Consider the following 27,718-nt stretch of genomic DNA (forward strand, 5'->3'; position numbering starts at 1 on the left):
AACAACTACACTTTAGAAACAAGACCAAATAAACAACTACACTTTAGAAACAAGACCAAATAAACAACTACACTTTAGAAACAAGACCAAATAAACAACTACACTTTAGAAACAAGACCAAATAAACAACTACACTTTAGAAACAAGACCAAATAAACAACTACACTTTAGAAACAAGACCAAATAAACAACTACACTTTAGAAACAAGACCAAATAAACAACTACACTTTAGAAACCAGACCAAATAAACAACTACACTTTAGAAACAAGACCAAATAAACAACTACACTTTAGAAACAAGACCAAATAAACAACTACACTTTAGAAACAAGACCAAATAAACAACTACACTTTAGAAACAAGACCAAATAAACAACTACACTTTAGAAACAAGACCAAATAAACAACTACACTTTAGAAACAAGACCAAATAAACAACTACGACTTTAGAAACAAGACCAAATAAACAACTACACTTTAGAAACAAGACCAAATAAACAACTACACTTTAGAAACAAGACCAAATAAACAACTACACTTTAGAAACAAGACCAAATAAACAACTACACTTTAGAAACAAGACCAAATAAACAACTACACTTTAGAAACAAGACCAAATAAACAACTACACTTTAGAAAACAAAGACCAAATAAACAACTACACTTTAGAAACAAAGACCAAATAAACAACAACTACACTTTAGAAACAAGACCAAATAAACAACTACACTTTAGAAACAAGACCAAATAAACAACTACACTTTAGAAACAAGACCAAATAAACTACACTTAGTTTAGAAACCAGACCAAATAAACAACTACACTTTAGAAACAAGACCAAATAAACAACTACACTTTAGAAACAAGACCAAATAAACAACTACACTTTAGAAACAAGACCAAATAAACAACTACACTTTAGAAACAAGACCAAATAAACAACTACACTTTAGAAACAAGACCAAATAAACAACTACACTTTAGAAACAAGACCAAATAAACAACTACACTTTAGAAACAAGACCAAATAAAACTACACTTTAGAAACAAGACCAAATAAACTACACTTTAGAAACAAGACCAAATAAAGAACTACACTTAGTTTAGAAACCAGACCAAATAAACAACTACACTTTAGAAACAAGACCAAATAAACAACTACACTTTAGAAACAAGACCAAATAAACAACTACACTTTAGAAACAAGACCAAATAAACAACTACACTTTAGAAACAAGACCAAATAAACAACTACACTTTAGAAACAAGACCAAATAAACAACTACACTTTAGAAACAAGACCAAATAAACAACTACACTTTAGAAACAAGACCAAATAAACTACACTTTAGAAACAAGACCAAATAAAGAACTACACTTAGTTTAGAAACCAGACCAAATAAACAACTACACTTTAGAAACACGACCAAATAAACAACTACACTTTAGAAACAAGACCAAATAAACAACTACACTTTAGAAACAAGACCAAATAAACAACTACACTTTAGAAACAAGACCAAATAAACAACTACACTTTAGAAACAAGACCAAATAAACAACTACACTTTAGAAACAAGACCAAATAAACAACTACACTTTAGAAACAAGACCAAATAAACAACTACACTTTAGAAACAAGACCAAATAAACAACTACACTTTAGAAACAAGACCAAATAAACAACTACACATTAGAAACAAGACCAAATAAACAACTACACTTTAGAAACGAGACCAAATAAACAACTACACTTTAGAAACAAGACCAAATAAACAACTACACTTTAGAAACAAGACCAAATAAACAACTACACTTTAGAAACAAGACCAAATAAACAAACAACTACACTTTAGAAACAAGACCAAATAAACAACTACACTTTAGAAACAAGACCAAATAAACAACTACACTTTAGAAACAAGACCAAATAAACAACTACACTTTAGAAACAAGACCAAATAAACAACTACACTTTAGAAACAAGACCAAATAAACAACTACACTTTAGAAACAAGACCAAATAAACAACTACACTTTAGAAACAAGACCAAATAAACAACTACACTTTAGAAACAAGACCAAATAAACAACTACACTTTAGAAACAAGACCAAATAAACAACTACACTTAGTTTAGAAACCAGACCAAATAAACAACTACACTTTAGAAACAAGACCAAATAAACAACTACACATTAGAAACAAGACCAAATAAACAACTACACTTTAGAAACGAGACCAAATAAACAACTACACTTTAGAAACAAGACCAAATAAACAACTACACTTTAGAAACAAGACCAAATAAACAACTACACTTTAGAAACAAGACCAAATAAACAACTACACTTTAGAAACAAGACCAAATAAACAACTACACTTTAGAAACAAGACCAAATAAACAACTACACTTTAGAACAGGGGTGGGCAACTGGCCACCCCCACCTTCACTTAATGCGGCCCGCATTGTAGTGGCTTAATTCACACCATGAACAATAAAAACTTAAAAGGCCACTAAAGGCACCGGGCAGCGAATCTTACGCAGTGGTATAGGGAATGAGACCATTGTCCAGTCAGTGGTCTAGGGAATGAGACCATTGTCCAGTCAGTGGTCTAGGGAATGAGACCATTGTCCAGTCAGTGGTCTAGGGAATGAGACCATTGTCCAGTCAGTGGTCTAGGGAATGAGACCATTGTCCAGTCAGTGGTCTAGGGAATGAGGCCATTGTCCAGTCAGTGGTCTAGGGAATGAGACCATTGTCCAGTCAGTGGTCTAGGGAATGAGGCCATTGTCCAGTCAGTGGTCTAGGGAATGAGACCATTGTCCGGTGCTCACTGACTACCTGACCCTGACCCGGTGCTCACTGACTAACTGTGTGTGCTCACTGACTACCTGACCCTGAGCTCACTGACTACCTGTGTGTGCTCACTTGATTAAGTAAACTCAGCTGTGCCCCCAGAATTGCCCATCACCTTCAAAATAAAAGCATTAGCTGTAACAGAAATAATGGCTGTAAACAAACTAAAACAAAATAATAAATGCATTAAATATAGGCTATAGCAGAAATACTGAAATGCTAAATAGCAAATTACTGCATAGGAAATTACTGAATAGCTCCCACACGCATGTCAATATCAGAATACTGATATAGTATTGATTTCAATTCAGCTTTTACAATTCCTTTGATTAGGCTACTTCATGACTAGTATTAAATGACTAGTACTTAATGACTAGTATTAAAATGTTTGTCTTTTTGTGTCCAATGTAGTTAACAGTGTTAACAGTTCATAAAGTTAACATAACTATAACTAAATGCATTTGAAATTCAATATAAAGGTTACTTTTCAGGATACCAATAGTATAGTAAAATAGTAAAATATTTTTCAGGTTTTCAATTCAAATATAGCAAAAAATAGCTGATCTACAAGCTCAAAATGTGTCGCAATGTGTTTTGTGCTTGTAGATCGGCTATTTTTGCTACGACAGTAATATGCACTGTGGCCCCTCTGGTGTGAGTGTGGAAACGTATTGGCCCTCGCCATCGTCATATAGTTGCCCACCCCTGCTTTAGAAACAAGTCCAAATAAACAACTACACTTTAGAAACAAGACAAAACTAGAAAAAGTGCCCTTCTGGGCACAGGTCTCCACCAGGAGGATAGGATTGTGTGTGATGTTTGGCAAAATGTTTAGGAGTAATATAAATGTGTGTGTGTGTGTGTGTGTGTGTGTGTGTGTGTGTGTGACGCGACTTGGCCTGTTGTAGCGCCACCATGAGGCTGATTTGAAAACTTTCAAGTGGCATTTCTTCCTCAGCCTAGTAGTAGGAATAGGCATGCACAGTTTCACCGCAATCGGACGCTGCGTTGCGGAGTTGTGGCAATTTGTACAAAACGGGTACAAAACGGGCTACTCCTGAAAACTTTAGAAGCCAATCGTAGGCAATCAGGATGGATAATTATGAGAAATCAAACAAATCACATGATCACATGACTATGGAGAGCATGTGTACCAATTTGCGTGAAATTTGAAAAAAATCTGAAGGAGTAATAATTAGAAAATGTGTTTTACATATGTCGGCCTCCTGGTGGCGGTAAAAAGAGCAGATGTGAAAAATTCCAGGCAAAGGTTTATCCTTGGCCTCTAGGGAGTGTGCATACATGGTTTTACACAGATCGGTGCAGTTATAGGTAAAACACAAATCGGCCAGTTATAGCGCCACCATGAGGCTGAGTTGAAAATATTCAAGTGGCATTTCTTCCTCGACCTAGTGGGAATGTGCGTGAAAAATTTCACGGAAATCACACCATGTGTTCATGATTTGCAGCATTTTGTTTGAAACGGAGCACTCCTGCGGACTTTGGAGCTACAGAATGAGCGTAGGGAGAGGGCACATATGGGGCTACTGCTGCTGCTGCTACTACTAATAATATTAAAACACAATTCCTGCCGCCATTAATTAATCCCTCGATTGCGTATTGCCATGGTTTAATCACGCGTGACACTTACTTTGAAGAGCCAAATATCCGTATCGCATTTTACTATGGAACCATTCCGTGTGTGTTGACGAAGCTGGTGCATGTTCTCTCGGTCGGTGGTGGAAAAAGTGGACCGCGAGTATCACAGCGCCTGCTACAGGCCGTTGAAAACGCTTGTCTGGGACAAAGCGTCCTCTGCAATGTCGCTTCTGTGAGATAAAGCCGTCTGAAAACAGAGCCGGCAATGTTAGTGGATGCGCGCGCATTTTCAAAATGGCCGCGCCCATTGAGTCAGAAGCATAACAAAGCTAACAGACGGTAGATTTCGATACGATCGTATTAAAACATGCATTAATGAATACATCGCTGTTAAAACGGCTTTTCCGTTTGCCACAAGATTCTACGTGTTAAAATTCCTATGTTCCCGGCAGGCCTCGTGTTAACATTAGTCTACTAATAATACTATGTATTACTGCTTTCTACTATAACTACATTAGTGACAATGACCAAGTGTTGCGCGTCCATTACTGTGACAATATATAGCTTTTTAACACTTATTTGAACCAAAGATAATCTCTTACTCTACTTTTAATAATAAAAAAGTAAAGCAACGTAAAAGTGAATAAACAGCAACGTTACCTCTGGTTGGGAAAGTTGGCTGGTGTTTATAAAAACAGATTGTAAAGCAGTTTGTCTAGAGTTATAAGGTGTGTCTGCAGTGCAAGTTCCTCCTTTCTTTCTGGTTTCCGACAGACTCTCTGGCCCAACAGGCCTATCTCACAGCCCCCTTTCCACGCCCACTTCCGGTAGATAGAGGTGTCATTTAACATTAGCACTTTTTTTCTCTGGAGAATCTAAGTACAAGCCATTTTAACTTTTAATCGAACCACCCTCCTATCTGTAATATATGTTTTAGATATCCAAAACCACGTTTATCCTAGTCAAAACTGCATTCTCACTAGTAATAATTGTAATTAAAGATATCCATAGTAACATTCTTGCCAAAAAAAAAAAAAAAAAAAAACATTTTTTTGCCTCCACAGTGTCCTCACTGTCCCCCCAGTGCCTCCACAGTGTCTCATCAATTTTTGGGACAGAGTAAAAAAAAAAAAAAATCCTGCTTGGGGCGCCAGATTGCTCAGGACCGGCCCTTTTCTACAATGACATTCCTCCTATCAACAACTGTCATTTCAGATATCCATAACCTCATTCGTCCTAGGAGGAATGACGTCACGTTTCCCATTCATGCGTATGGGGCTTTTAGTTTCAGATATCTGTAACTGCATTCTGGATATCTAGAATCAACATTCTGGATATCTACAATTGAATTCTTACTAGGAGAAACTACTATTTCTGATATCCACAATGCAATTCTTACTAGGACAATCTGCCATTTCAGATATCCAAAATTACATTTGTACTAGTCATAATTTGAATTGTGGATATCCATGATTAGATTTCTATTAGTCACAATGCATTTTTGGATATACAAAATGTAATTATGGATGTCTGGAATGTTTTCTTTTAATTTTGGATATCTGAAATGGTAGTTTCTTCTTGTAAGAATTGCATTGTAGATATCTGAAATGGTAGTTTATCCTAGTAAGAATTCAATTGTAGATATCCATAATGTGGATTTTAGATATCCAGAATGCAATTATGGATATCTGAAACTAAAAGCCCAATACACATGAATGGAAAAAGTGATGTCATTTATCCTAGGAAGAATGAGGTTATGGATATCTGAAATGGCAATTCTGGATAGGAAGAAGTCATTGTGGATATCTTAAATTACAGTTTTGGATAGGAGGAATGCCATTGTGGATATCTGAAACGTTAGTTTTGACTAGGAAGAACTGAATTACAGATATCTGGAATACATATCCAGTCTAGCTATTAAAGGTTAAAACGGCTTGCATGTGTATTAGTTTCAGATATCTATAACTGCTTTCTGGATATCTAAAATCCACATTATGGATATCTACAATGAATTCTTACTAGGATAAACTACCATTTCAAATATCTACAATACAATTCGTACTAGGAGAAACTACCATTTAATATATCTACAATGAATTCTTACTAGGATAAACTACCATTTCAGATATCCAAAATTATAAAAACATTCTAGACATCCATAACTACGTTTTGTATATCCAAAAATACATTGTGACTAGTAGAAATCTAATTATGGATATCCACAATTCATATTATGACTAGTACAAATGTAATTTTGGATATCTGAAATGGCAGATTGTCCTAGTAAGAATTACATTGTAGATATCTGAAATAGTAGTTTCTCCTAGTAAGAATTCAATAGAGCACCGAAGTCTGACGTCACTTTCAGTAGAGGGCACCAACACACAGGTTTGTGTATTTTTTTATTGTCTCCACCAGGCCGAAGGCATGGGGAGAGAGTATGTTTTGCACTCCGTCCGTCCGTCCGTGTGTGTGTCCGTCCGTCCGTCCGTCCGTCCTTCCGTCTGTGAACAGCTAATCTCCGGCACCGTTAACCCACACATTTTGCACACACACTCCCTGGATGCCAACGATGAACCTCTGCCCCAAAATTTCCAGAACGGCCTGTTATAGCGCCACCAGGAGTCGGCTTTGTGAAAAACAAGTTTTTGGACAGTACACCTACAGATTTTGTCCAAACATCACGCAAATTGGTACACAGTCTCTCTAGAGCCATTCAACGAAACGGGTCTTTCAGATTTCTCAGACTCCATCCTGATTGGCTAAGATTGGCTTCCAAAGTTCGCAGGAGTGCTCAGTTTCAAACAAAATGCTGCAAATCATGAACACATCGTGTGATTTCCGTGAAATTGTGCACGCACATTCCCACTAGGCAGAGGAAGAAATGCCACATGAACATTTTCAACTTAGCCTCATGGTGGCGCTATAACTGGCCGAAAAGTGTTTTTACCTCTAACTGCACGGATCTGTGGATAACTTATGCCAACTCCCTAGAGGCCAAGGAAAAACCGTTGCCTGGAATTTTTCACATCTGCTCTTTATAGCGCCACCAGGAGGCCGACATATGTAAAACACATTTTCTAATATTACTCCTTCAGATTTTAACCAAATTTCACGCAAATCGGTACACATGCTCTTCATAGTCATGTGATCAAGACGGGTTTGTTTGATTTCTCATAATCCACCCTCATTGGCTACGATTGGCTTCTAAACTTTTCAGGAGTAGCCTGCTTTGTACAAATCGCCACAACTACTCAACGCCGCGTCCGATTGTGGTGAAACTGTTCATGCATATTCCCACTAGGCTTTGGAAGAAATGCCACTTGACAGTTTTCAAATCAGCCTCATGGTGGCACTACAACAGGCCAAGCCACACACACACACACATTTATATTGCTCCAAAACATTTTGCCAAACATCACACACACACTCCTATCCTCCTGGTGGAGACCTGTGCCCAGAAGGGCACTTTTTCTAGTTTGTATTGAAATCTCCATAGGGCGATTTTATGTCGCTTCATATAAGAACTGTGTTTGAAAAATAAACCGACCACCCCGGCCTTTCTGTCAGGGGAGTGGCTGTGCGTCGTTAATGATGTCCATTCATATTTGATACAGCCAGTTTCTGGAGAAAATGGAATTAATGTGGCCGCAAAAGCCTTGAAACTACATATGAATGCAATGTCGCTGAGCATATACGTCACGCCCAGCTGTCAACATATTGCGTTCCTGAGATTCCTCGTTGACGTAAGCTCAGCTGGTGGTGACTCGACTCGTACTAACCACGATACATTATATATCAATAAAATAAAAATAAAAATAAACGTAATTAACGTTCAGTTTCTGTTGTGCGACGGGCTGCGGGCAGAAGCAGCAAACCCGGAAATGTAGGCTCTGGGTTGTTTGGCTCGTTTCTAACGCTTATTTTGTTACTCTTTGGGTATATTTGTACATTTCCACCTTCAGTCGATGCTTCATATCCATATGAGTGAAAAGGGGTGATCGGTTTATTTTTCAAACACAGTTCTTATATGAGGCGATCTAAAATCCCCCTATGGAGATTACAATGTTTATTAAAAAAAATCACACCCGTGTGAACTGAGTGGTGTAAGGTCTTATATAGCCTGATCAGCTGTGGTCTGACGTAATGTCTGACGTAATGAAATCACACCCGGGTGAACTGGGTGACCGTAGCAACCATTCTAATTTTTTGAGCACAGACAGACAGACACGTAAACTAACAAAGCCAGTCATAGGAGTGGTTTACACCACTCAAAAATACACAAACCTAGGGACTGGCGCCCTCTACTGAAGTAGAGGGCAGTGACGTCAGGACTTCGGTACTCTATTGTAGATATCCAGAATGTTGATTCTAGATATCCAGAATGCAGTTACAGATATCTGAAACTAAAAGCCCCATACACATGAATGGGAAACGTGACGTCATTCCTCCTAGGAAGAATGAGGTTATGGATATCTGAAATGACAGTTGTTGATAGGAGGAATGTCATTGTAGATATCCAAAATGTTTATTGTTACTAGGAAGAACTGAATTCTAGATATCTTGAAATACAATTTCTACTAGTAAGAATGTTACTATGGATATCTTTAATTACAATTATTACAAGTGAGAATGCAGTTTTGACTAGGAGAAATCTAAAACATATATTACAGACAGGAGCGTGGTTCGATTAAAAGTTAAAGCGTCTTGCCATAAGGATCAACATATGGAATGTCAGAACAGGTTCTGACTATCCATATACTACTATTGGTGACATGTCACTGACATCAGGGATCTCCATATATGGGCTTATTATGACATATATCCATATATGGAGATCTAAGGGTTTGAGGTCAGATGTAGAGTTGCTGGCCAATATTGATGACATCAGGGATCTCCATATATGGGCTTAACTGTGACAGCAGGTCGCATTTACTATGACATCAGGGGTATCCATCTCTGATGATGTCATGTGATGTCACGATGACCTGGGGGGCTTGCCTGGGGTGACCAACCAACACACACACACACACACACACACACACACACACACACACACCACACACACACACACACACACACACACACACACACACACACACACACACACACACACTGACGGGAAATGCTAGATTCCACAGTTAAAGTATTTTGAATATCTTGGATATCCAGGCCTACTTGTTACAGTACTGTTCTACATAGTGCTAGGGATGTCCTGATACACTTTTTTCGTTTCTAATCCGATTTCTGTGTTAGCCTTAGCCGATACCGATACCGAATACCGATACCAGAGAATAATATTTTATATAATACAAAAAGAAAGAAATATCTTATTTTGAAGACCCGGGAATATAGCTATCTAGCTATATATCTCGTGTGGGTTTATAACTTATAAACATTTGAGTGATAATATTATCACTCAAATGTGCACTTGCAGTTTGGGCAACTCCAAAGCAAACTCCACATGCCCCAACATTTTTGAGTGGTGCAACCACTCCCTTACGGAGCTATGTGTGTGGCTGGCTGGCTGGGTAGCTGGCTGGCTGGGTGCGTCTGAGCACGAAACCAGCATGGTTGTTTTTCACCACCTGTGCGCTACCTAACACACACACAAACACACACGCACATATTAACTGTGTATATGATGATTTCGGGTGTACAGTACAGTACAGTGACAGTAGAGTACAGTACAGTAGAGGGTACAGTAGAGGGACCCCCACACAGTAACTCTGTCATTTCTCAACCGTTTCGGACGTGGGGCGGCTCTCTGGAACCGGGCCGGCACCCTGGGTGCGTTCCTGTGGGTCTGGACACATGCAGAGTTGCACCACTCACTTCACACAGGTGTGATTTTTTTAACCTGCCATAGTGTTGACCCCTTACCCCTGTGTGGGATCGGTGGTTGGACTGGCATAGTGTCGCCCTCTTACCCCTGTGTCGGATCGCTGGTTAGACTGGCATAGTGTCAACCCCTTACCCCTGTGTGGGATCTGTGGTTAGACTGGCATAGCGTCAACCCCTTACCCCTATGTGGGATTGCTGGTTAGACTGGCATGGCATAGTGTCGACCCCTTACCCCTGTGTGGGATCGCTGGTTAGACTGGCATAGTGTCAACCCCTTACCCCTGTGTGGGATCGCTGGTTAGACTGGCATATTCACCGATACCGATATGACCCGATATGACAAATAAGGGCCGATCCGATACTTTTCTGATACCGATACAGTATCGGGACATCTGATTGTTGATTGATTTAAATATTTATTAACAGTTTGCAGAATTACAGTACATTTCAAGCACACACTCAATACAAAGACTGTTAACTGTGAGTGGACGACCCAATTAAGCATTACACTTGTTTACAAGAGGGTCCACCTTGTTCAATTCATCAAAATCTCTACAACATAGCAAACTTGCAGCTACAGATGAAATCTATTAGTAGTATAGGAGGCTATAGGAGGCTATAGGAGGCTATAGGAGGCTATAGGAGGCTATAGGAGGCTATAGGAGGATATAGGAGGCTATAGGAGGCTATAGGAGGCTATAGGAGGCTATAGCCTGCAGTCTAATCTATTAGTAGTATAGGAGGCTATAGGAGGCTATAGGAGGCTATAGGAGGCTATAGGAGGCTATAGGAGGCTATAGGAGGCTATAGGAGGCTATAGGAGGCTATAGGAGGATATAGGAGGATATAGGAGGATATAGGAGGCTATAGCCTGCAGTCTAATCTATTAGTAGTATAGGAGGCTATAGGAGGCTATAGGAGGCTATAGGAGGCTATAGGAGGCTATAGGAGGCTATAGGAGGCTATAGGAGGCTATAGGAGGCTATAGGAGGATATAGGAGGATATAGGAGGCTATAGCCTGCAGTCTAATCTATTAGTAGTATAGGAGGCTATAGGAGGCTATAGGAGGCTATAGGAGGCTATAGGAGGCTATAGGAGGCTATAGGAGGCTATAGGAGGCTATAGGAGGCTATAGCCTGCAGTCTAATCTATTAGTAGTATAGGAGGCTATAGGAGGATATAGGAGGCTATAGGAGGCTATAGGAGGCTATAGGAGGCTATAGGAGGCTATAGGAGGCTATAGGAGGATATAGGAGGCTATAGCCTGCAGTCTAATCTATTAGTAGTATAGGAGGCTATAGGAGGCTATAGGAGGATATAGGAGGCTATAGGAGGCTATAGGAGGCTATAGGAGGATATAGAGGCTATAGGAGGCTATAGGAGGCTATAGGAGGCTATAGGAGGCTATAGGAGGCTATAGGAGGCTATAGGAGGCTATAGCCTGCAGTCTAATCTATTAGTAGTATAGGAGGCTATAGGAGGCTATAGGAGGATATAGGAGGCTATAGGAGGCTATAGGAGGCTATAGGAGGCTATAGGAGGCTATAGCCTGCAGTCTAATCTATTAGTAGTATAGGAGGCTATAGGAGGCTATAGGAGGATATAGAGGCTATAGGAGGCTATAGGAGGCTATAGGAGGCTATAGGAGGCTATAGGAGGCTATAGGAGGCTATAGGAGGATATAGGAGGCTATAGGAGGCTATAGGAGGCTATAGGAGGATATAGGAGGATATAGGAGGCTATAGGAGGCTATAGGAGGATATAGGAGGCTATAGGAGGCTATAGGAGGCTATAGGAGGCTATAGCCTGCAGTCTAATCTATTAGTAGTATAGGAGGCTATAGGAGGCTATAGGAGGATATAGGAGGCTATAGGAGGCTATAGGAGGCTATAGGAGGCTATAGGAGGCTATAGGAGGCTATAGGAGGCTATAGGAGGCTATAATAGGAGGCTATAGGAGGCTATAGGAGGCTATAGCCTGCAGTCTAATCTATTAGTAGTATAGGAGGCTATAGGAGGCTATAGGAGGCTATAGGAGGCTATAGGAGGCTATAGGAGGATATAGGAGGCTATAGGAGGCTATAGGAGGCTATAGGAGGCTATAGGAGGCTATAGGAGGCTATAGGAGGCTATAGGAGGCTATAATAGGAGGCTATAGCCTGCAGTCTAATCTATTAGTAGTATAGGAGGCTATAGGAGGCTATAGGAGGATATAGGAGGCTATAGGAGGCTATAGGAGGCTATAGGAGGCTATAGGAGGCTATAGGAGGCTATAGGAGGCTGTAGGAGGCTATAGGAGGCTATAGGAGGCTATAGGAGGCTATAGGAGGCTATAGGAGGCTATAGCCTGCAGTCTAATCTATTAGTAGTATAGGAGGCTATAGGAGGCTATAGGAGGATATAGAGGCTATAGGAGGCTATAGGAGGCTATAGGAGGCTATAGGAGGCTATAGGAGGCTATAGGAGGCTATAGGAGGATATAGGAGGCTATAGGAGGCTATAGGAGGATATAGGAGGCTATAGGAGGCTATAGGAGGCTATAGGAGGCTATAGCCTGCAGTCTAATCTATTAGTAGTATAGGAGGCTATAGGAGGCTATAGGAGGCTATAGGAGGCTATAGGAGGCTATAGGAGGCTATAGGAGGCTATAGGAGGCTATAGGAGGCTATAGCCTGCAGTCTAAACTATTAGTAGTATAGGAGGCTATAGGAGGCTATAGGAGGCTATAGGAGGCTATAGGAGGCTATAATAGGAGGCTATAGGAGGCTATAGGAGGCTATAGCCTGCAGTCTAATCTATTAGTAGTATAGGAGGCTATAGGAGGCTATAGGAGGATATAGGAGGCTATAGGAGGCTATAGGAGGCTATAGGAGGCTATAGGAGGATATAGGAGGCTATAGGAGGCTATAGGAGGCTATAGGAGGCTATAGGAGGCTATAGGAGGCTATAGGAGGCTATAATAGGAGGCTATAGCCTGCAGTCTAATCTATTAGTAGTATAGGAGGCTATAGGAGGCTATAGGAGGCTATAGGAGGATATAGGAGGCTATAGGAGGCTATAGGAGGCTATAGGAGGCTATAGGAGGCTATAGGAGGCTATAGCCTGCAGTCTAAACTATTAGTAGTATAGGAGGCTATAGGAGGCTATAGGAGGCTATAGGAGGATATAGGAGGCTATAGGAGGCTATAGGAGGCTATAGGAGGCTATAGGAGGCTATAGGAGGCTATAGGAGGCTGTAGGAGGCTATAGGAGGCTATAGGAGGCTATAGGAGGCTATAGCCTGCAGTCTAATCTATTAGTAGTATAGGAGGCTATAGGAGGCTATAGGAGGCTATAGGAGGCTATAGGAGGATATAGGAGGATATAGGAGGCTATAGGAGGCTATAGGAGGCTATAGGAGGCTATAGGAGGCTATAGCCTGCAGTCTAATCTATTAGTAGTATAGGAGGCTATAGGAGGCTATAGGAGGATATAGGAGGCTATAGGAGGCTATAGGAGGCTATAGGAGGCTATAGGAGGCTATAGGAGGATATAGGAGGCTATAGGAGGCTATAGGAGGCTATAGGAGGATATAGGAGGCTATAGGAGGCTATAGGAGGCTATAGGAGGCTATAGGAGGCTATAGCCTGCAGTCTAATCTATTAGTAGTATAGGAGGCTATAGGAGGATATAGGAGGCTATAGGAGGCTATAGGAGGCTATAGGAGGCTATAGGAGGCTATAGGAGGCTATAGGAGGCTATAGCCTGCAGTCTAATCTATTAGTAGTATAGGAGGCTATAGGAGGCTATAGGAGGCTATAGGAGGCTATAGGAGGCTATAGGAGGCTATAGCCTGCAGTCTAATCTATTAGTAGTATAGGAGGCTATAGGAGGCTATAGGAGGATATAGGAGGCTATAGGAGGCTATAGGAGGATATAGGAGGCTATAGCCTCCTATAGCCTGCAGTCTTATTCGTGCACAGAATGGGGTGAAAGAGAAACTAAACTGAAAGCACTTGTGGTTTAACTGTACTTTTTGGTGAGGCATATTCTGAGGAAGGAAGCAGAAGCATGCTACCTAGCTGTTTCATTCTATGCATCAGAGCATGAGGAGGAAGGAAGCAGAAGCATGCTACCTAGCTGTTTCATTCTGTGCATCAGAGCATGAGGAGGAAGGAAGCAGAAGCATGCTACCTAGCTGTTTCATTCTATGCATCAGAGCATGAGGAAGGAAGCAGAAGCATGCTACCTAGCTGTTTCATTCTATGCATCAGAGCATGAGGAGGAAGGAAGCAGAAGCATGCTACCTAGCTGTTTCATTCTATGCATCAGAGCATGAGGAAGGAAGCAGAAGCATGCTACCTAGCTGTTTCATTCTGTGCATCAGAGCATGAGGAAGGAAGCAGAAGCATGCTATACCTACAGTAGCTGTTTCGTTCCTTCACATCACATTCGATTCACACTTCACTCACAGGTCACCATAACACAGCACTTGGTTCCCAAACATTTTCATGTCAAGGACCCCCAAATTGACACTAATTAGCCCCGAGGACCCCCCATTTGAAAATGTATGCCAGGGACCCCCCATTAAGAGAACATCTTTACGGCTCTGGCAGTGACGCTCGGCCATTTTCATTTCAAGGACCCCCCAGTTTGACATGCATTAATCTATACGGACCCCCCAATTTAATGGCATTTATATCTCTGGTGAATCTACTTTATATTGTAAAATCAATGTTAATTTAACTCTGAGAGTGTATACAAATGGAACCAAATGTTCACTCTCAGAGTTACAGACCCATATAAGGGTCCATTTGGTTTCAAACTATCATTTAGCTGGGGTCCCCCCTGGAACTCCCTCAAGGACCCCTGCTGGGGGTCCCCGGACCCCACTTTGGGGAACCACTGCCATAACATGCACAGCTTCACGCCGCCTGCAGTCTGGTCTAGTCTGGCACTAGGAGGAGCAACGGCGGGCTGTGATTGGACGAGCCGAGCAGCTCACGTGATCGTGTGTGCAACAGGCTGGTGTGAGAGTTGTTCTCAGTCACATGATGATGATTCCCTGGCTGGTTACATAGTGTCAAAGGCACTATGGCTCAACGGTGGCCGCTTCCAACGGCTCCCCTAGTTTATTACACCTCTGCTGTCAGATAGAGATCTGATCATCCTCGAAAGGCTTTTAATACAAGGTCTGTTTTTAATGTTTTATTATTTTATTATATTGATTTGTTCGCTGCAAACAAAGTGAAGGAGGAGGAGGGTCGAGGGTCGCATCGCTGCCGCTATAATCTTCTCCAACTTGCTGCCATCGATCATCGAGGTAGGATTGTTTATAAATATCGTTATCAATAACTATTAACTACTGACTACACACAGTGTCGATGGATCCGTGTCATGTCGGATGGTTCGTGACAACAGTGTCTTGTTTTATAAACGTTTTTAAAGCACTTTGAATCTTCCGTCCTTATTATGGGGCATGTCGTTCTGCTCAGAGTCGAGAACAGTCACATTGGTCCAGATTTTTAGAGCTTTACTTTTTTCGCCGTCTGACGAAGTAAGTTATCTATCCTGGCTAGTTAGTGGTGGGCTGTGATTATTATTTATGCTTATATGAATTCCTGACAATTCTTTTCGCTTTTCTTTCTTTCTTTCTTTCTTTCTTTGCTTGGCTGTTTTGCATTTTTATAAAATGTGATGTGATGTCATCATGTGCTGCTAGTGTTTTCTCAAGCTATAGTACCCTAGACATGTTTCTTCTTCTAGATGAGCAATTCATCTCCTTTCCTTAACCCTAAGAAACCACCTGACATCTCCTTTCCTTAACCCTAAGCCAGCAGCAGGTGACTGACAACCACCTGACATCTTAGCCGCAATTTGCAACTCTAGATTTTTTTATAATGGGATGAATCTAGAGTTGCAATACCCTCCATTGACTCCCCACTCATCATTTTGCGTTTGCGATCTGCTCGTCTTAAACGACGTTAAACTCACCAACATTGCAGCTGTAGTCCAAGCTTGAATTATTCTCTTTCAATCTGCAAAGCTTGTTTTTCATAAAAATCCCCCGTAGACATGTTATGAGCTACTTTCTGTCAAGAAGAAGAAATGTTGGAGTTTGGAAGCGCTCGTTTGTATTAAGGGGTCGCGCTGCTGCCTCCTGCATTATGTGCAAATGCGAATCAGATGCATGCAGGGACGTTCAGTGACTTACGACGAGCGCTTCCAAACTCCAGCACTTAGAAAAATAATCACTTGCACATAATTTCTTGACAGAAAGTAGCTCATAACATGTCTACGGGGGATTTTTATGAAAAACAAGCTTTGCAGATTGAAAGAGAATAATTCAAGCTTGGACTACAGCTGCAATGATGGTGAGTTTAACGTCGTTTAAGACAAGCAGATCGCAAACGCAAAATGATGAGTGGGAAGTCAATGGAGGGTATTGCAACTCTAGATTCATCCCATTATAAAAAAATCTAGAGTTGCAAATTGCGGCTACTGACATCTCCTTTCCTTAACCCTAAGCTAGCAGCAGGTGACTGACAACCACCTGACATCTCCTTTCCTTAACCCTAAGCCAGCAGCAGGTGACTGACAACCACCTGACATCTCCTTTCCTTTGTTGTATTACAATGTAGGCATTTATCAGACGCTCTTAATCCAGAGCGATTTACATTAAGCAAGATTCACAAAAAGCATGGCAACACATCACATACATAAGAAGTACTTATGAATGCGTATTAAGCTGAGGACGTAACAGTGGAATATATAATGAAACTATACATATAATGAAACTATACATATAAACTTCATAATATATATATATATATATATATATATACTGGTGTGTATGTGTGTGTGTGTATATATATATATATATATATGCAATTCTAGTGCTGTCTACGTAACATGCTATAAGTCTGTATCAAATGCTATCCAAGTCTACATAAAGTGCTATCTAAGGGGGTAGGGTAAGTGCTACGGGCCATGATGGAGTCTGAAAAGGTGGGTTTTCAGACTACGGCGGAAGATTGGGAGTGAGGCTGCAGTTCTGACTGTAATGGGAAGTGCATTCCATAGTTTTGGAGCCAGAAGAGAGAAGAGTTTGGGACGTGTGGAGCGTTGTCCCGGTGTTTTTAGTGAAGGTACTTCCAGCTTTCCCTGCATTGGCTGATCTGAGTGAGCGGGAGGGTTTGTAGGGTTCGATCAGACTTGCAAGATATGGGGGAGCCATAACTTTGGTTGCTTTGAATGCCAGCATCAGAGTTTTGTCCTCTGTGCGGGCAGCGACCGGGAGCCAATGGAGGGAGCGGAGAAGGGGGGAGACATGTGAGAATTTTGGCTGGTTGAAGCATAGATATATATATATATATATATATATATATATAAGAAGAAAGCTAGATGGCTCACCCGCGCTGCTGGCCAATGAGAGCGACGTTGCTACTTTCTGGCCTTGCCAGCCCATTCATCCAAACAGAAAAGCGTGTCCTGATGGGGAAAATCATGCATGTGCATACTCTCTATTCTCAGGTTCTGTGGACTAACTTCATCATCCTCCTCGCTGCCAGCACCACCAGCCAGCCGTCATGTCTCTAGAACGGACTCCTCTCCTCCACTACCGCCTCTCCACCAGCGTCAACGAGTCGGCCGAACATCGGCACCCGGCGTCCCGCCAGGCCATGGAGCAGCAGCCGGCCGCCAACGCTACGCTGAGCCCCGGGAGGCGATCGGGGGGCGGCGGGGGTGGCGCCGGCGGGGGGGCGACGCATCAGAGCAGACAGCAGCAGCAGCAGCAGCAGCAGCAGCAGAAGCTGTCCACCTTCTTCGGCGTGGTCATCCCCACGCTGCTGTCCATGTTCAGCGTGGTGGTCTTCCTGAGGATCGGTGAGTTGTCCATGAGTGACCACTGCTGACCAGCGGTGGAAAAATATCTAACCCATTTAAGGCCCGACGTCGAAATAAAATAAAAACGTTCGCTCTGAAAGAATATATATTCAAAGATTTGTGCGAATCGTGACATCGAAATTTAAAAAAATAAATGTAAATGTCCTTTTTTCTGAAAAACCTCGTGTTTCTATATCAGTGGTGCTCAATATTTCATGTCAACGACCCCAAAAGTTATATGTAATATGCCTCCGAACCCCCCACCTGAAAATAATGTTGTTCCAGGGACCCCCCCCCCCCCCCCCCCCCCCAGAAGCAAAGATTTGAGGTAAAAACGTTCAGCTCTGAAAGAATATATTCAAAGATTTGAGGCACATTTTCACGATTTTTCAGAAATAGCAGACCTACAAGTTCGTAGCGCGCCACTCGGTGGCGCGCTATGAGCTATTGTGGCAGCGGTGGCCGAACGGATTGCGGAGCGGTCTTGATACCGGAAGGTCGCCAGTTCGAATCAGCGGTCCGACACGTTACAATTACCCCCGCTGAAGTGCCCTTGAGCAAGGCATTGCACCACTACCATGAAATGTTCTATGAGCAGGGTCTGGCTGTAAACAAGTTATTGAGCTTAGCCCAGATACCCTGGGTAAATATAGTAACTTTGCTTTGCTTTAGCTTGTAGAGCTGCTATTTTTCAATAGCTAAAGTATAACATAATGCTTAAAAACACCAACAGGGGTTCCCGCTCTGAATGGGTTAATCACAGGCCAGATTTGAGAAGCTCTTTTACTAGTAAAAATCACACCCGTGTGAACTGAGTGGTGTAAGGTTTTATATAGCATGATCAGCTGTGGTCTGACGTAATGTCTGACGTAATGAAATAAGGTAAGGTATTATGTAGCCTGATCAGCTCTGATCTGACGTAATGAAATCACACCCGGATGTGATTTCACAACTGGCTTTTTCTGTGCAGAGAAAATGACCATGGTTGCTACGGTCATCCAGTTCACCCGGGTGTGATTTAATTACGTCAGAAATTATTTTGAACATAGCAACCATGCTCATTTTTTTCTGCACACAAAAGCCAGTTGTAGGAGTGGTTTACACCACTCAAAAAGGGAAGCAGGAAATCCCTCTCTGGCTGCTTCTAAAGATGGGTCCTTTAATATGTCGGCTTCACTCCAGAATAACAGTTAATTTGTGGAAGAACAGTAGCTTCCCTTCATTCTTCATTGTTTTGTTTTCAGGTAGTGGTGAGAGCTTTGACACTATGGCGCTATAGTGGGGTCATGGGGTGAAACAACAGGCTTTCTATAAGCTCAAGACTCTCTGATGTGGAAAGAAGACACACAAGTGTCATAGTCTCGAATAGTTTTCATTTAGTTTTGGTCACTTGGAATGTTTTAGTGTTAGTCTAGTTTTAGTCGACTAAATCTACAGTTGATTTAGTCGAACAAAATGTATTTTGGCGGTGCCTTGATGCCGCCGTAATGACTGTTTTTTCACTTGCTGAAAATAGCAGATCTACAAGCCCACAACGCGTCGCGCTGCGACGCGTTGTGGGCTTGTAGATCGGCTATTTTCAGCATGCAACTAATTGTAAAATGAGGATAGTGGATCTCTCGTCCACTAGTCCCTTCCTAACATTTTAGTCCAGTTTTTATTTGTTGACGAAATTGTCAGTATATTTAGTCTTAGTTTTAGTCACCATCGCATAGTTTTCATTTAATTTCCATGTAGTTTTTAGTCGACGAAAACAACACTGCAAGGAATCAAGCAGGCCCTTAGTGTGTAGTGAAGATCTAATGGAGTCAGACCCATATGTGGCCAAATGTGACGGAGGGGCTGCCATTGGATTTCTTTTGAATTTTCGTTTTTTTTTTACGTCATATGAAAGCAGGGAATCATAGGAGTGGCGCGCTATGAGCTTGTAGGTCTGCTATTTTTGAAAAGTCGTAAAAAAATGTGGTGCAAATCTTTGAATATATATATATTTCCGAGCGAACATTTTTAACTAAAATATTGGCTTCTGGGTGGGGGGGGTCCCTGGAACAACATATTTTGAGATGGGGGGGTCCGTGGCCCAATAGAGATAATTCTGGGGGTCCTTGACATGAAAAAGGTTGAGCACCACGGACATAGAAACATGGGTTTTTCAGAAAAATGTCCAAAATGGGTTAAGCGATTTCCAATTGGCGCCGTGCCCGGCGCTCCCCCAGAAGAAGGCCTTCCCTCAGCGCCGTGCCCGGGAGGGAAGGCCTTCCCTCAGCGCCGTGCCCGGCGCTCCCCCAGAAGAAGGCCTTCCCTCAGCGCCGTGCCCGGGAGGGAAGGCCTTCCCTCAGCGCCGTGCCCGGCGCTCCCCCAGAAGAAGGCCTTCCCTCTTTCCCCTCGCAGCGGCAGCTCCAGTTAATGGCGTCCACATGACGCTCAGACTCGAGGTGGCAGCGTGTCTAGGAAGCCATTGATTAGAAATACTCCGGAATGACTGAGGAATCCACACACAACACAAGCAGCCTTTCACATGCACAGTGCACGGCCATTTAGTCTCTCTTTCATGCTTTCCCCCGTGTGTGTGTGTGTGTGTGTGTGTGTGTGTGTGTGTGTGTGTGTGTGTGTGTGTGTGTGTGTGTGTGTGTGTGTGTGTGTGTGTGTGTGTGTGTGTGTGTGTGTGTGTGTGTGTGTGTGTGTGTGTGTGTGTGTGTGTGTGTGTGTGTGTGTGTGTGTGTGAGTGTCTGAGATGCTGTTGCCCCCCACCCCAATGTCTCGTGAGAGGTCAGCTGGTGTGGCGGTACACACACACACACACACACGCTACCAGTGACTGTTTGTGGGCCGTCCGGGAGCTACATTTAGAAAATAGAAGTAGTGTTTTTTTTATTGGGGACATGAAACCGATATAAAAACTGTAAAGTCAAACACAGAGGGCGTGTTAATGAGTGTGTACAATTACATTAACGACCAATAGCGTCCATTTGGTCACAGCCAGGCAGCTGTCAGACTTTCAACCTTTTTTCCGATTTTTTTTTAAATTTAAGCTGTATGAAATACATTAATATAGTGGTTGCGACTGTATTAATTGATTGCCCGAGTCCCGTGGTGGGAGTTCTGCTCTGGTTTTGGTGAAATAATAAGTAGTTCCGGTCGTTTGTGTGGGGTGCACTGGGGGCCACGCAGTAAAAGTAAATTCATCCACAAAACTAACGTAATTTGTATTCTTGACCTATTTAAAAAATTTCGTTCAACTTTGACCCCTCCAGTCACGTGGACATTTTTTTTGGGCGTAGTGATATGGACACAAAAAACATAGTTCTGTGTGATAGAGGGGTCAAAAATGAACAAAAGTTGCACTAATATTTTAGAAACAATACAAATGGCGTTAGTTTTGTGGATTAATTTACTTTTAATGCGTGGCCCCCTGTGTCCCCCCCAAAAATATAGATTAAAAAATAATAATAATGTTTTTAGCTCGTCTTAACGTCCCTGGCACTTAATTAATGGTAAATATTTCATACAGCTTAAAGGAGAATTCCATGCTAGAAGGCTTTCTTACCTTTCTTTGTAGTTGTTACGTCCCCACCAAAGAGGTCCAGGTGTTTTTTTGTGCAAAAGCTCCTTATTGGCTATTTCCCCTAATATAAGCCCTAAATGAATTGAATTGAATTGATTTTTTTTTTGTACATCCTCTCTTCATAATGTAAATAATATCCCAAGCGGCACACTTTACTACTTATTTAGATGGAAATAAGCGAATTATGATATATATGATATATGACAATAAAGAATTGCACACATTTTCACGACTTTTCAAACAAATGGCAGATCTACACACTCGTATAGCGCGGCACTCGGTGCCGCGCTATACGAGTGTGTAGATCTGCTTGTAGATCTGCCATTTTTTCAACAGCTAAAAGTCTAAAATAATGTTTAAAGTGGTTAAAAGCTCTCTAAGCGACACAGATGTGTTCCCCGTCTTAAATGGTTTAAATATGTTGCTACTGTAGCGCGTGACGAGGAGTGGTTTAAATATGTTGCTACTGTAGCGCGTGACGAGGAGTGGTTTAAATATGTTGCTACTGTAGCGTGTGACGAGGAGTGGTTTAAATATGTTGCTACTGTAGCGCGTGGCGAGGAATGGTTTAAATATGTTGCTACTGTAGCGTGTGACGAGGAGTGGTTTAAATATGTTGCTACTGTAGCGCGTGGCGAGGAATGGTTTAAATATGTTGCTACTGTAGCGCGTGGCGAGGAATGGTTTAAATATGTTGCTACTGTAGCGTGTGACGAGGAATGGTTTAAATATGTTGCTACTGTAGCGCGTGACGAGGAGTGGTTTAACTCTTAGCCTGCCGCCATTAATTAATCCCTCGATTGCGTATTGCCATGGTTTAATCACGCGTGACACTTACTTTGAAGAGCCACATATCCGTATCGCATTTTACTATGAAACCATTCCGTGTGTGTTGACGAAGCTGGTGCTCGTTCTCTCGGTCGGTGGTGGAAAAAGTGGACCGCGAGTATCACAGCGCCTGCTACAGGCCGTTGAAAACGCTTGTCTGGGACAAAGCGTCCTCTGCAATGTCGCTTCTGTGAGATAAAGCCGTCTGAAAACAGAGCCGGCAATGTTAGTGGATGTGCGCGCATTTTCAAAATGGCCGCGCCCATTGTGTCAGAAGCATAACAAAGCTAACGGACGGTAGATTTCGATACGATCGTATTAAAACATGCATTAATGAATACATCGCTGTTAAAACGGCTTTTCCGTTTGTGGCAGGCTACAAGATTCTACGTGTTAATATTCCTATGTTCCTGGCGGGTAAACGATTAAATATGTTACTACTGTAGCGTGTGACGAGGAGTGGTTTAAATATGTTGCTACTGTAGCGCGTGGCGAGGAATGGTTTAAATATGTTGCTACTGTAGCGCGTGACGAGGAGTGGTTTAAATATGTTGCTACTGTAGCGTGTGACGAGGAGTGGTTTAAATATGTTGCTACTGTAGCGTGTGACGAGGAGTGGTTTAAATATGTTGCTACTGTAGCGTGTGACGAGGAGTGGTTTAAATATGTTGCTACTGTAGCGCGTGGCGAGGAGTGGTTTAAATATGTTGCTACTGTAGCGCGTGGCGAGGAATGGTTTAAATATGTTGCTACTGTAGCGCGTGGCGAGGAATGGTTTAAATATGTTGCTACTGTAGCGCGTGACGAGGAGTGGTTTAAATATGTTGCTACTGTAGCGCGTGACGAGGAGTGGTTTAAATATGTTGCTACTGTAGCGTGTGACGAGGAATGGTTTAAATATGTTGCTACTGTAGCGTGTGACGAGGAGTGGTTTAAATATGTTGCTACTGTAGCGTGTGACGAGGAGTGGTTTAAATATGTTGCTACTGTAGCGCGTGGCGAGGAATGGTTTAAATATGTTGCTACTGTAGCGTGTGACGAGGAGTGGTTTAAATATGTTGCTACTGTAGCGTGTGACGAGGAATGGTTTAAATATGTTGCTACTGTAGCGCGTGGCGAGGAATGGTTTAAATATGTTGCTACTGTAGCGCGTGACGAGGAGTGGTTTAAATATGTTGCTACTGTAGCGTGTGACGAGGAATGGTTTAAATATGTTGCTACTGTAGCGCGTGACGAGGAATGCTTTAAATATGTTGCTACTGTAGCGCGTGACGAGGAATGCTTTAAATATGTTGCTACTGTAGCGTGTGACGAGGAATGCTGTGCCTTACGATTCGTTACGTTGTGTCCGCACACTGAGTTCATCTTATCAAACCCTTTTAACCCCTTCTGGGTGGGAACCCCTCCCTTTTGGTGTTTTAAGCATTATGTTATGCTTTAGCTATTGGAAAATAGCAGATCTACAAGCTCGTGGCGCGGCACCGAGTGCCGCGCTACGAGATCTGTAGATCTGCTATTTTCCAATAGCTAAAGTATAACATAATGCTTAGTTAAAACACCTAAAGGGGTTCCCGCCCAGAATGGGTTAATGCCCTATAGTACAAATATAGTATCCATGTTTGTTTGATGCTTGTTTTATCGTTGATATGAAAGAACTGCATGTCCATGTGTTACTGTTAACGACGGCACTGTATCATTAAATGGGCTGCATTTCTATGGTGCCTTTTTGTAGTACAAAGCATTGCATTCACCACCACTCAGCAACAGGGAAGCCACTGGAATCCTCATGTGTGTGTTGTATCTTACAGCTGACAGTACAGGGCCTGCCTGTTGGTGGTTGGTTGCTGGCAGGGCCTGCCTGTTGGTGGTTGGTTGCTGGCAGGGCATGCCTGTTGGTGGTTGGTTGCTGGCAGGGCATGCCTGTTGGTGGTTGGTTGCTGGCAGGGCATGCCTGTTGGTGGTTGGTTCAGCTGGCAGGGCCTGCCTGTTGGTGGTTGGTTCAGCTGGCAGGGCCTGCCTGTTGGTGGTTGGTTGTTGGTTGCTGTCAGGGCCTGCCTCTGATACCCAAGTGGAGGCACGCATTGCTGCTTGTCTGGCTGACATCTCGGCGTGGATGTCGACAAACCACCTGAAGCTCAACCTGGACAAGACCGAGCTGATGTTCCTCCCGGGGAAGGGCTGTCCGCACCGAGACATGGCCATCACCATTGATAATGCTGTGGTGACCTCAACTCGGACTGCGAAAAATCTGGGTGTGACCCTGGACGATCAACTGACGTTCTCGGCAAACATCGCATCAGTGACAAGGTCCTGCAGATTCCTCCTCTACAACATCAGGAGGATTCGCCCCTTCCTCACAGAGAAGGCAGCCCAGGTGCTCATCCAGGCTCTCGTCATCTCCCGCCTGGACTACTGCAACTCCCTCCTTGCTGGTGCTCCGGCATCTGCCATCAGACCTCTGGAGCTTGTTCAGAAAGCTGCGGCTCGTCTGGTGTTCAACCGCCCCAAGTTCTCCCACACAACCATCCTTCTCCGTTCTCTACACTGGCTCCCCGTAGCGGCCCGCATCCAGTTCAAAACCCTGGTGTTAGCCTATAGGGCAGTGAAAGGAACAGCTCCTTCCTACCTCCGGGCTATGGTCGATGCCTACACCCCTGCCCGACCACTTCGGTCTGCCACCTCGGGGCGACTGATTGCCTCGTCACTCAAGGGTCCTTCTGGCCGATCCACACGGTCACGACTCTTTTCTGTTCTGGCCCCACAGTGGTGGAATGAACTCCCCACTGATGTTAGGACAGCAGAGTCACTGCCCATATTTCGCCGCAGGTTGAAAACCCACCTCTTCAGGAAACACTACCCTTCCTCTCTGCCTGACCTACTTGTTGTTAACTAGTTGTACGAACGCTTGTTTTCTATTGTTGTATTGTTTATTGGATCTTGTTTAGTCGATACACTTAATTGTTTTAGCTCATGCTCATTTGATTTAGCTATTTTGTCTCATCTGGTTAAGGAAATAGGTAGCTGATATATTGCACTTTTACCTTAGCGCTAGGTATACTCTTGGTTGCTTGTTTTTGCAGAAAATGCACTAAAGACTTCTGGTGATTAGTAGTTTTTGTTCCCTACCTATGTTGAATACACTTATTGTAAGTCGCTTTGGATAAAAGCGTCTGCTAAATGACTGTAATGTAATGTAATGTAATGTTGGTTGCTGGCAGGGCCTGCCTGTTGGTGGTTGGTTGCTGGCAGGGCCTGCCTGTTGGTGGTTGGTTGCTGGCAGGGCCTGCCTGTTGGTGGTTGGTTGCTGGCAGGGCCTGCCTGTTGGTGGTTGGTTGCTGGCAGGGCCTGCCTGTTGGTGGTTGGTTGGTCAACCTTATTGAGTACCCGTTATCAATAATCTTTGGGCTTATCAAGCCTGTTATGGAGCATAGCGGCCCATGACGTCATGTTTAAACAATACAAGACAAGAAAATGATCAATAAATAAATAATCACCGTGCACGCTGGCACAAACCATGTCGGTCTAAAAGTGTATTGATACCTGCCAACCAGCGCTGTCTGGGGAAACAACATTATGCTTTTAAAGTCACTGTCTGTACACATATTAACCAGTTAACAGTTCCTCATGTTGTTGTTCCAGGGACGGACCCCAGGGACCACAACAAAGCAGACAAGCTCATAGCGCGGCACAGAGTACCAAGCTACAAGCTTGTAGATCTGCTATTTCTCAATAGCTAAAGTATAACATAATGCATCAAACACCAAAAGGGGTTCCCGCCCAAAATGGAGCCCTGCAACGTTGGTCATATATTGACAATAGTGATACATTGGGAATTACAACCAATGAGGTCTCTATCAAGCTGTAGCACAGATAGCTGATCATTAAACACGTTTGCAATACAAGCCCAAAGGTTGGCCGCTCTTCTTGACATTATTTTTTGTCTTGGAGGGTTTTACGGCTCGTGGCCTGTTGCCAGACTCTATTAGCTTCTACTCAGTTGTCCGTTACTCTTGTGGCTGTCGTGGAGGACAAAGCTGCCAAGGTTGGGATGAGCCAGGAGTGACTACATTTGACTACATTTTTAAATGTTCATGTCATATGAAAGCAGGGAATCATAGCTTCAAATAGATATATTGGTTGTTCAGTTTGACCCACCAGTTTTGGAGATATGGCTTATAGAGTAATGTCTTGCAGAGAAACAGCGAGTTGAGAAAACAGGCTTGAAATTAAGGTTCACTTCTGTGGACTCTAACATTACACCTAGCTACATGTTTAAGCATTTTTTTCACATTTACATGTCTTCTGTGGACTCTAACATTACACCTAGCTACATGTTTAAGCATTTATTTCACATTTACATGTCTTCTGTGGACTCTTAACATTACACCTAGCTACATGTTTAAGCATTTATTTCACATTTACATGTCTTCTGTGGACTCTAACATTACACCTAGCTACATGTTTAAGCATTTATTTCACATTTACATGTCTTCTGTGGTCTCTAACATTACACCTAGCTACATGTTTAAGCATTTATTTCACATTTACATGTCTTCTGTGGACTCTAACATTACACCTAGCTACATGTTTAAGCATTTATTTCACATTTACATGTCTTCTGTGGACTCTAACATTACACCTAGCTACATGTTTAAGCATTTATTTCATATTTACATGTCTTCTGTGGTCTCTAACATTACACCTAGCTACATGTTTAAGCATTTATTTCACATTTACATGTCTTCTGTGGACTCTAACATTACACCTAGCTACATGTTTAAGCATTTATTTCACATTTACATGTCTTCTGTGGACTCTAACATTACACCTAGCTACATGTTTAAGCATTTATTTCACATTTACATGTCTTCTGTGGACTCTAACATTACACCTAGCTACATGTTTAAGCATTTATTTCACATTTACATGTCTTCTGTGGACTCTAACATTACACCTAGCTACATTGCCAACCGTCCCGTAAAATACGGGATCGTACCTTATTTGGCAACTAAAAGACCTGTCCCGTAATGAACCGATACGGGACGCACATAATCCCGTATTTTGGGGTCGTGGAAGAATGACAGCGCGTTATGGTGATTCTCAGTCGCTCGCATGCGGGGCAGCTAATCTGAGCTATGGGAACAGGAGGAATACA

At 42.6% G+C, this 27,718-nt stretch overlaps 1 pseudogene across 1 annotated transcript in view; it reads left to right on the forward strand.

Moving 5' to 3' along the window:
* Positions 1-15,348: 15,348 nt before the first annotated feature.
* The window catches only part of LOC306918816 (solute carrier family 12 member 9-like), a 114,668-nt pseudogene continuing 102,298 nt past the window's right edge, over positions 15,349-27,718 (forward strand). The window contains exons 1-2 of the transcript XR_013792540.1: positions 15,349-15,606; positions 17,817-18,170. The product of XR_013792540.1 is annotated as a solute carrier family 12 member 9-like (transcript). The remainder of the gene's footprint in view (positions 15,607-17,816; positions 18,171-27,718) is intronic.

This window comes from Electrona antarctica, assembly GCF_951216825.1.
Source record: "Electrona antarctica genome assembly, contig: scaffold_279, whole genome shotgun sequence".
NCBI lineage: Eukaryota > Metazoa > Chordata > Actinopteri > Myctophiformes > Myctophidae > Electrona > Electrona antarctica.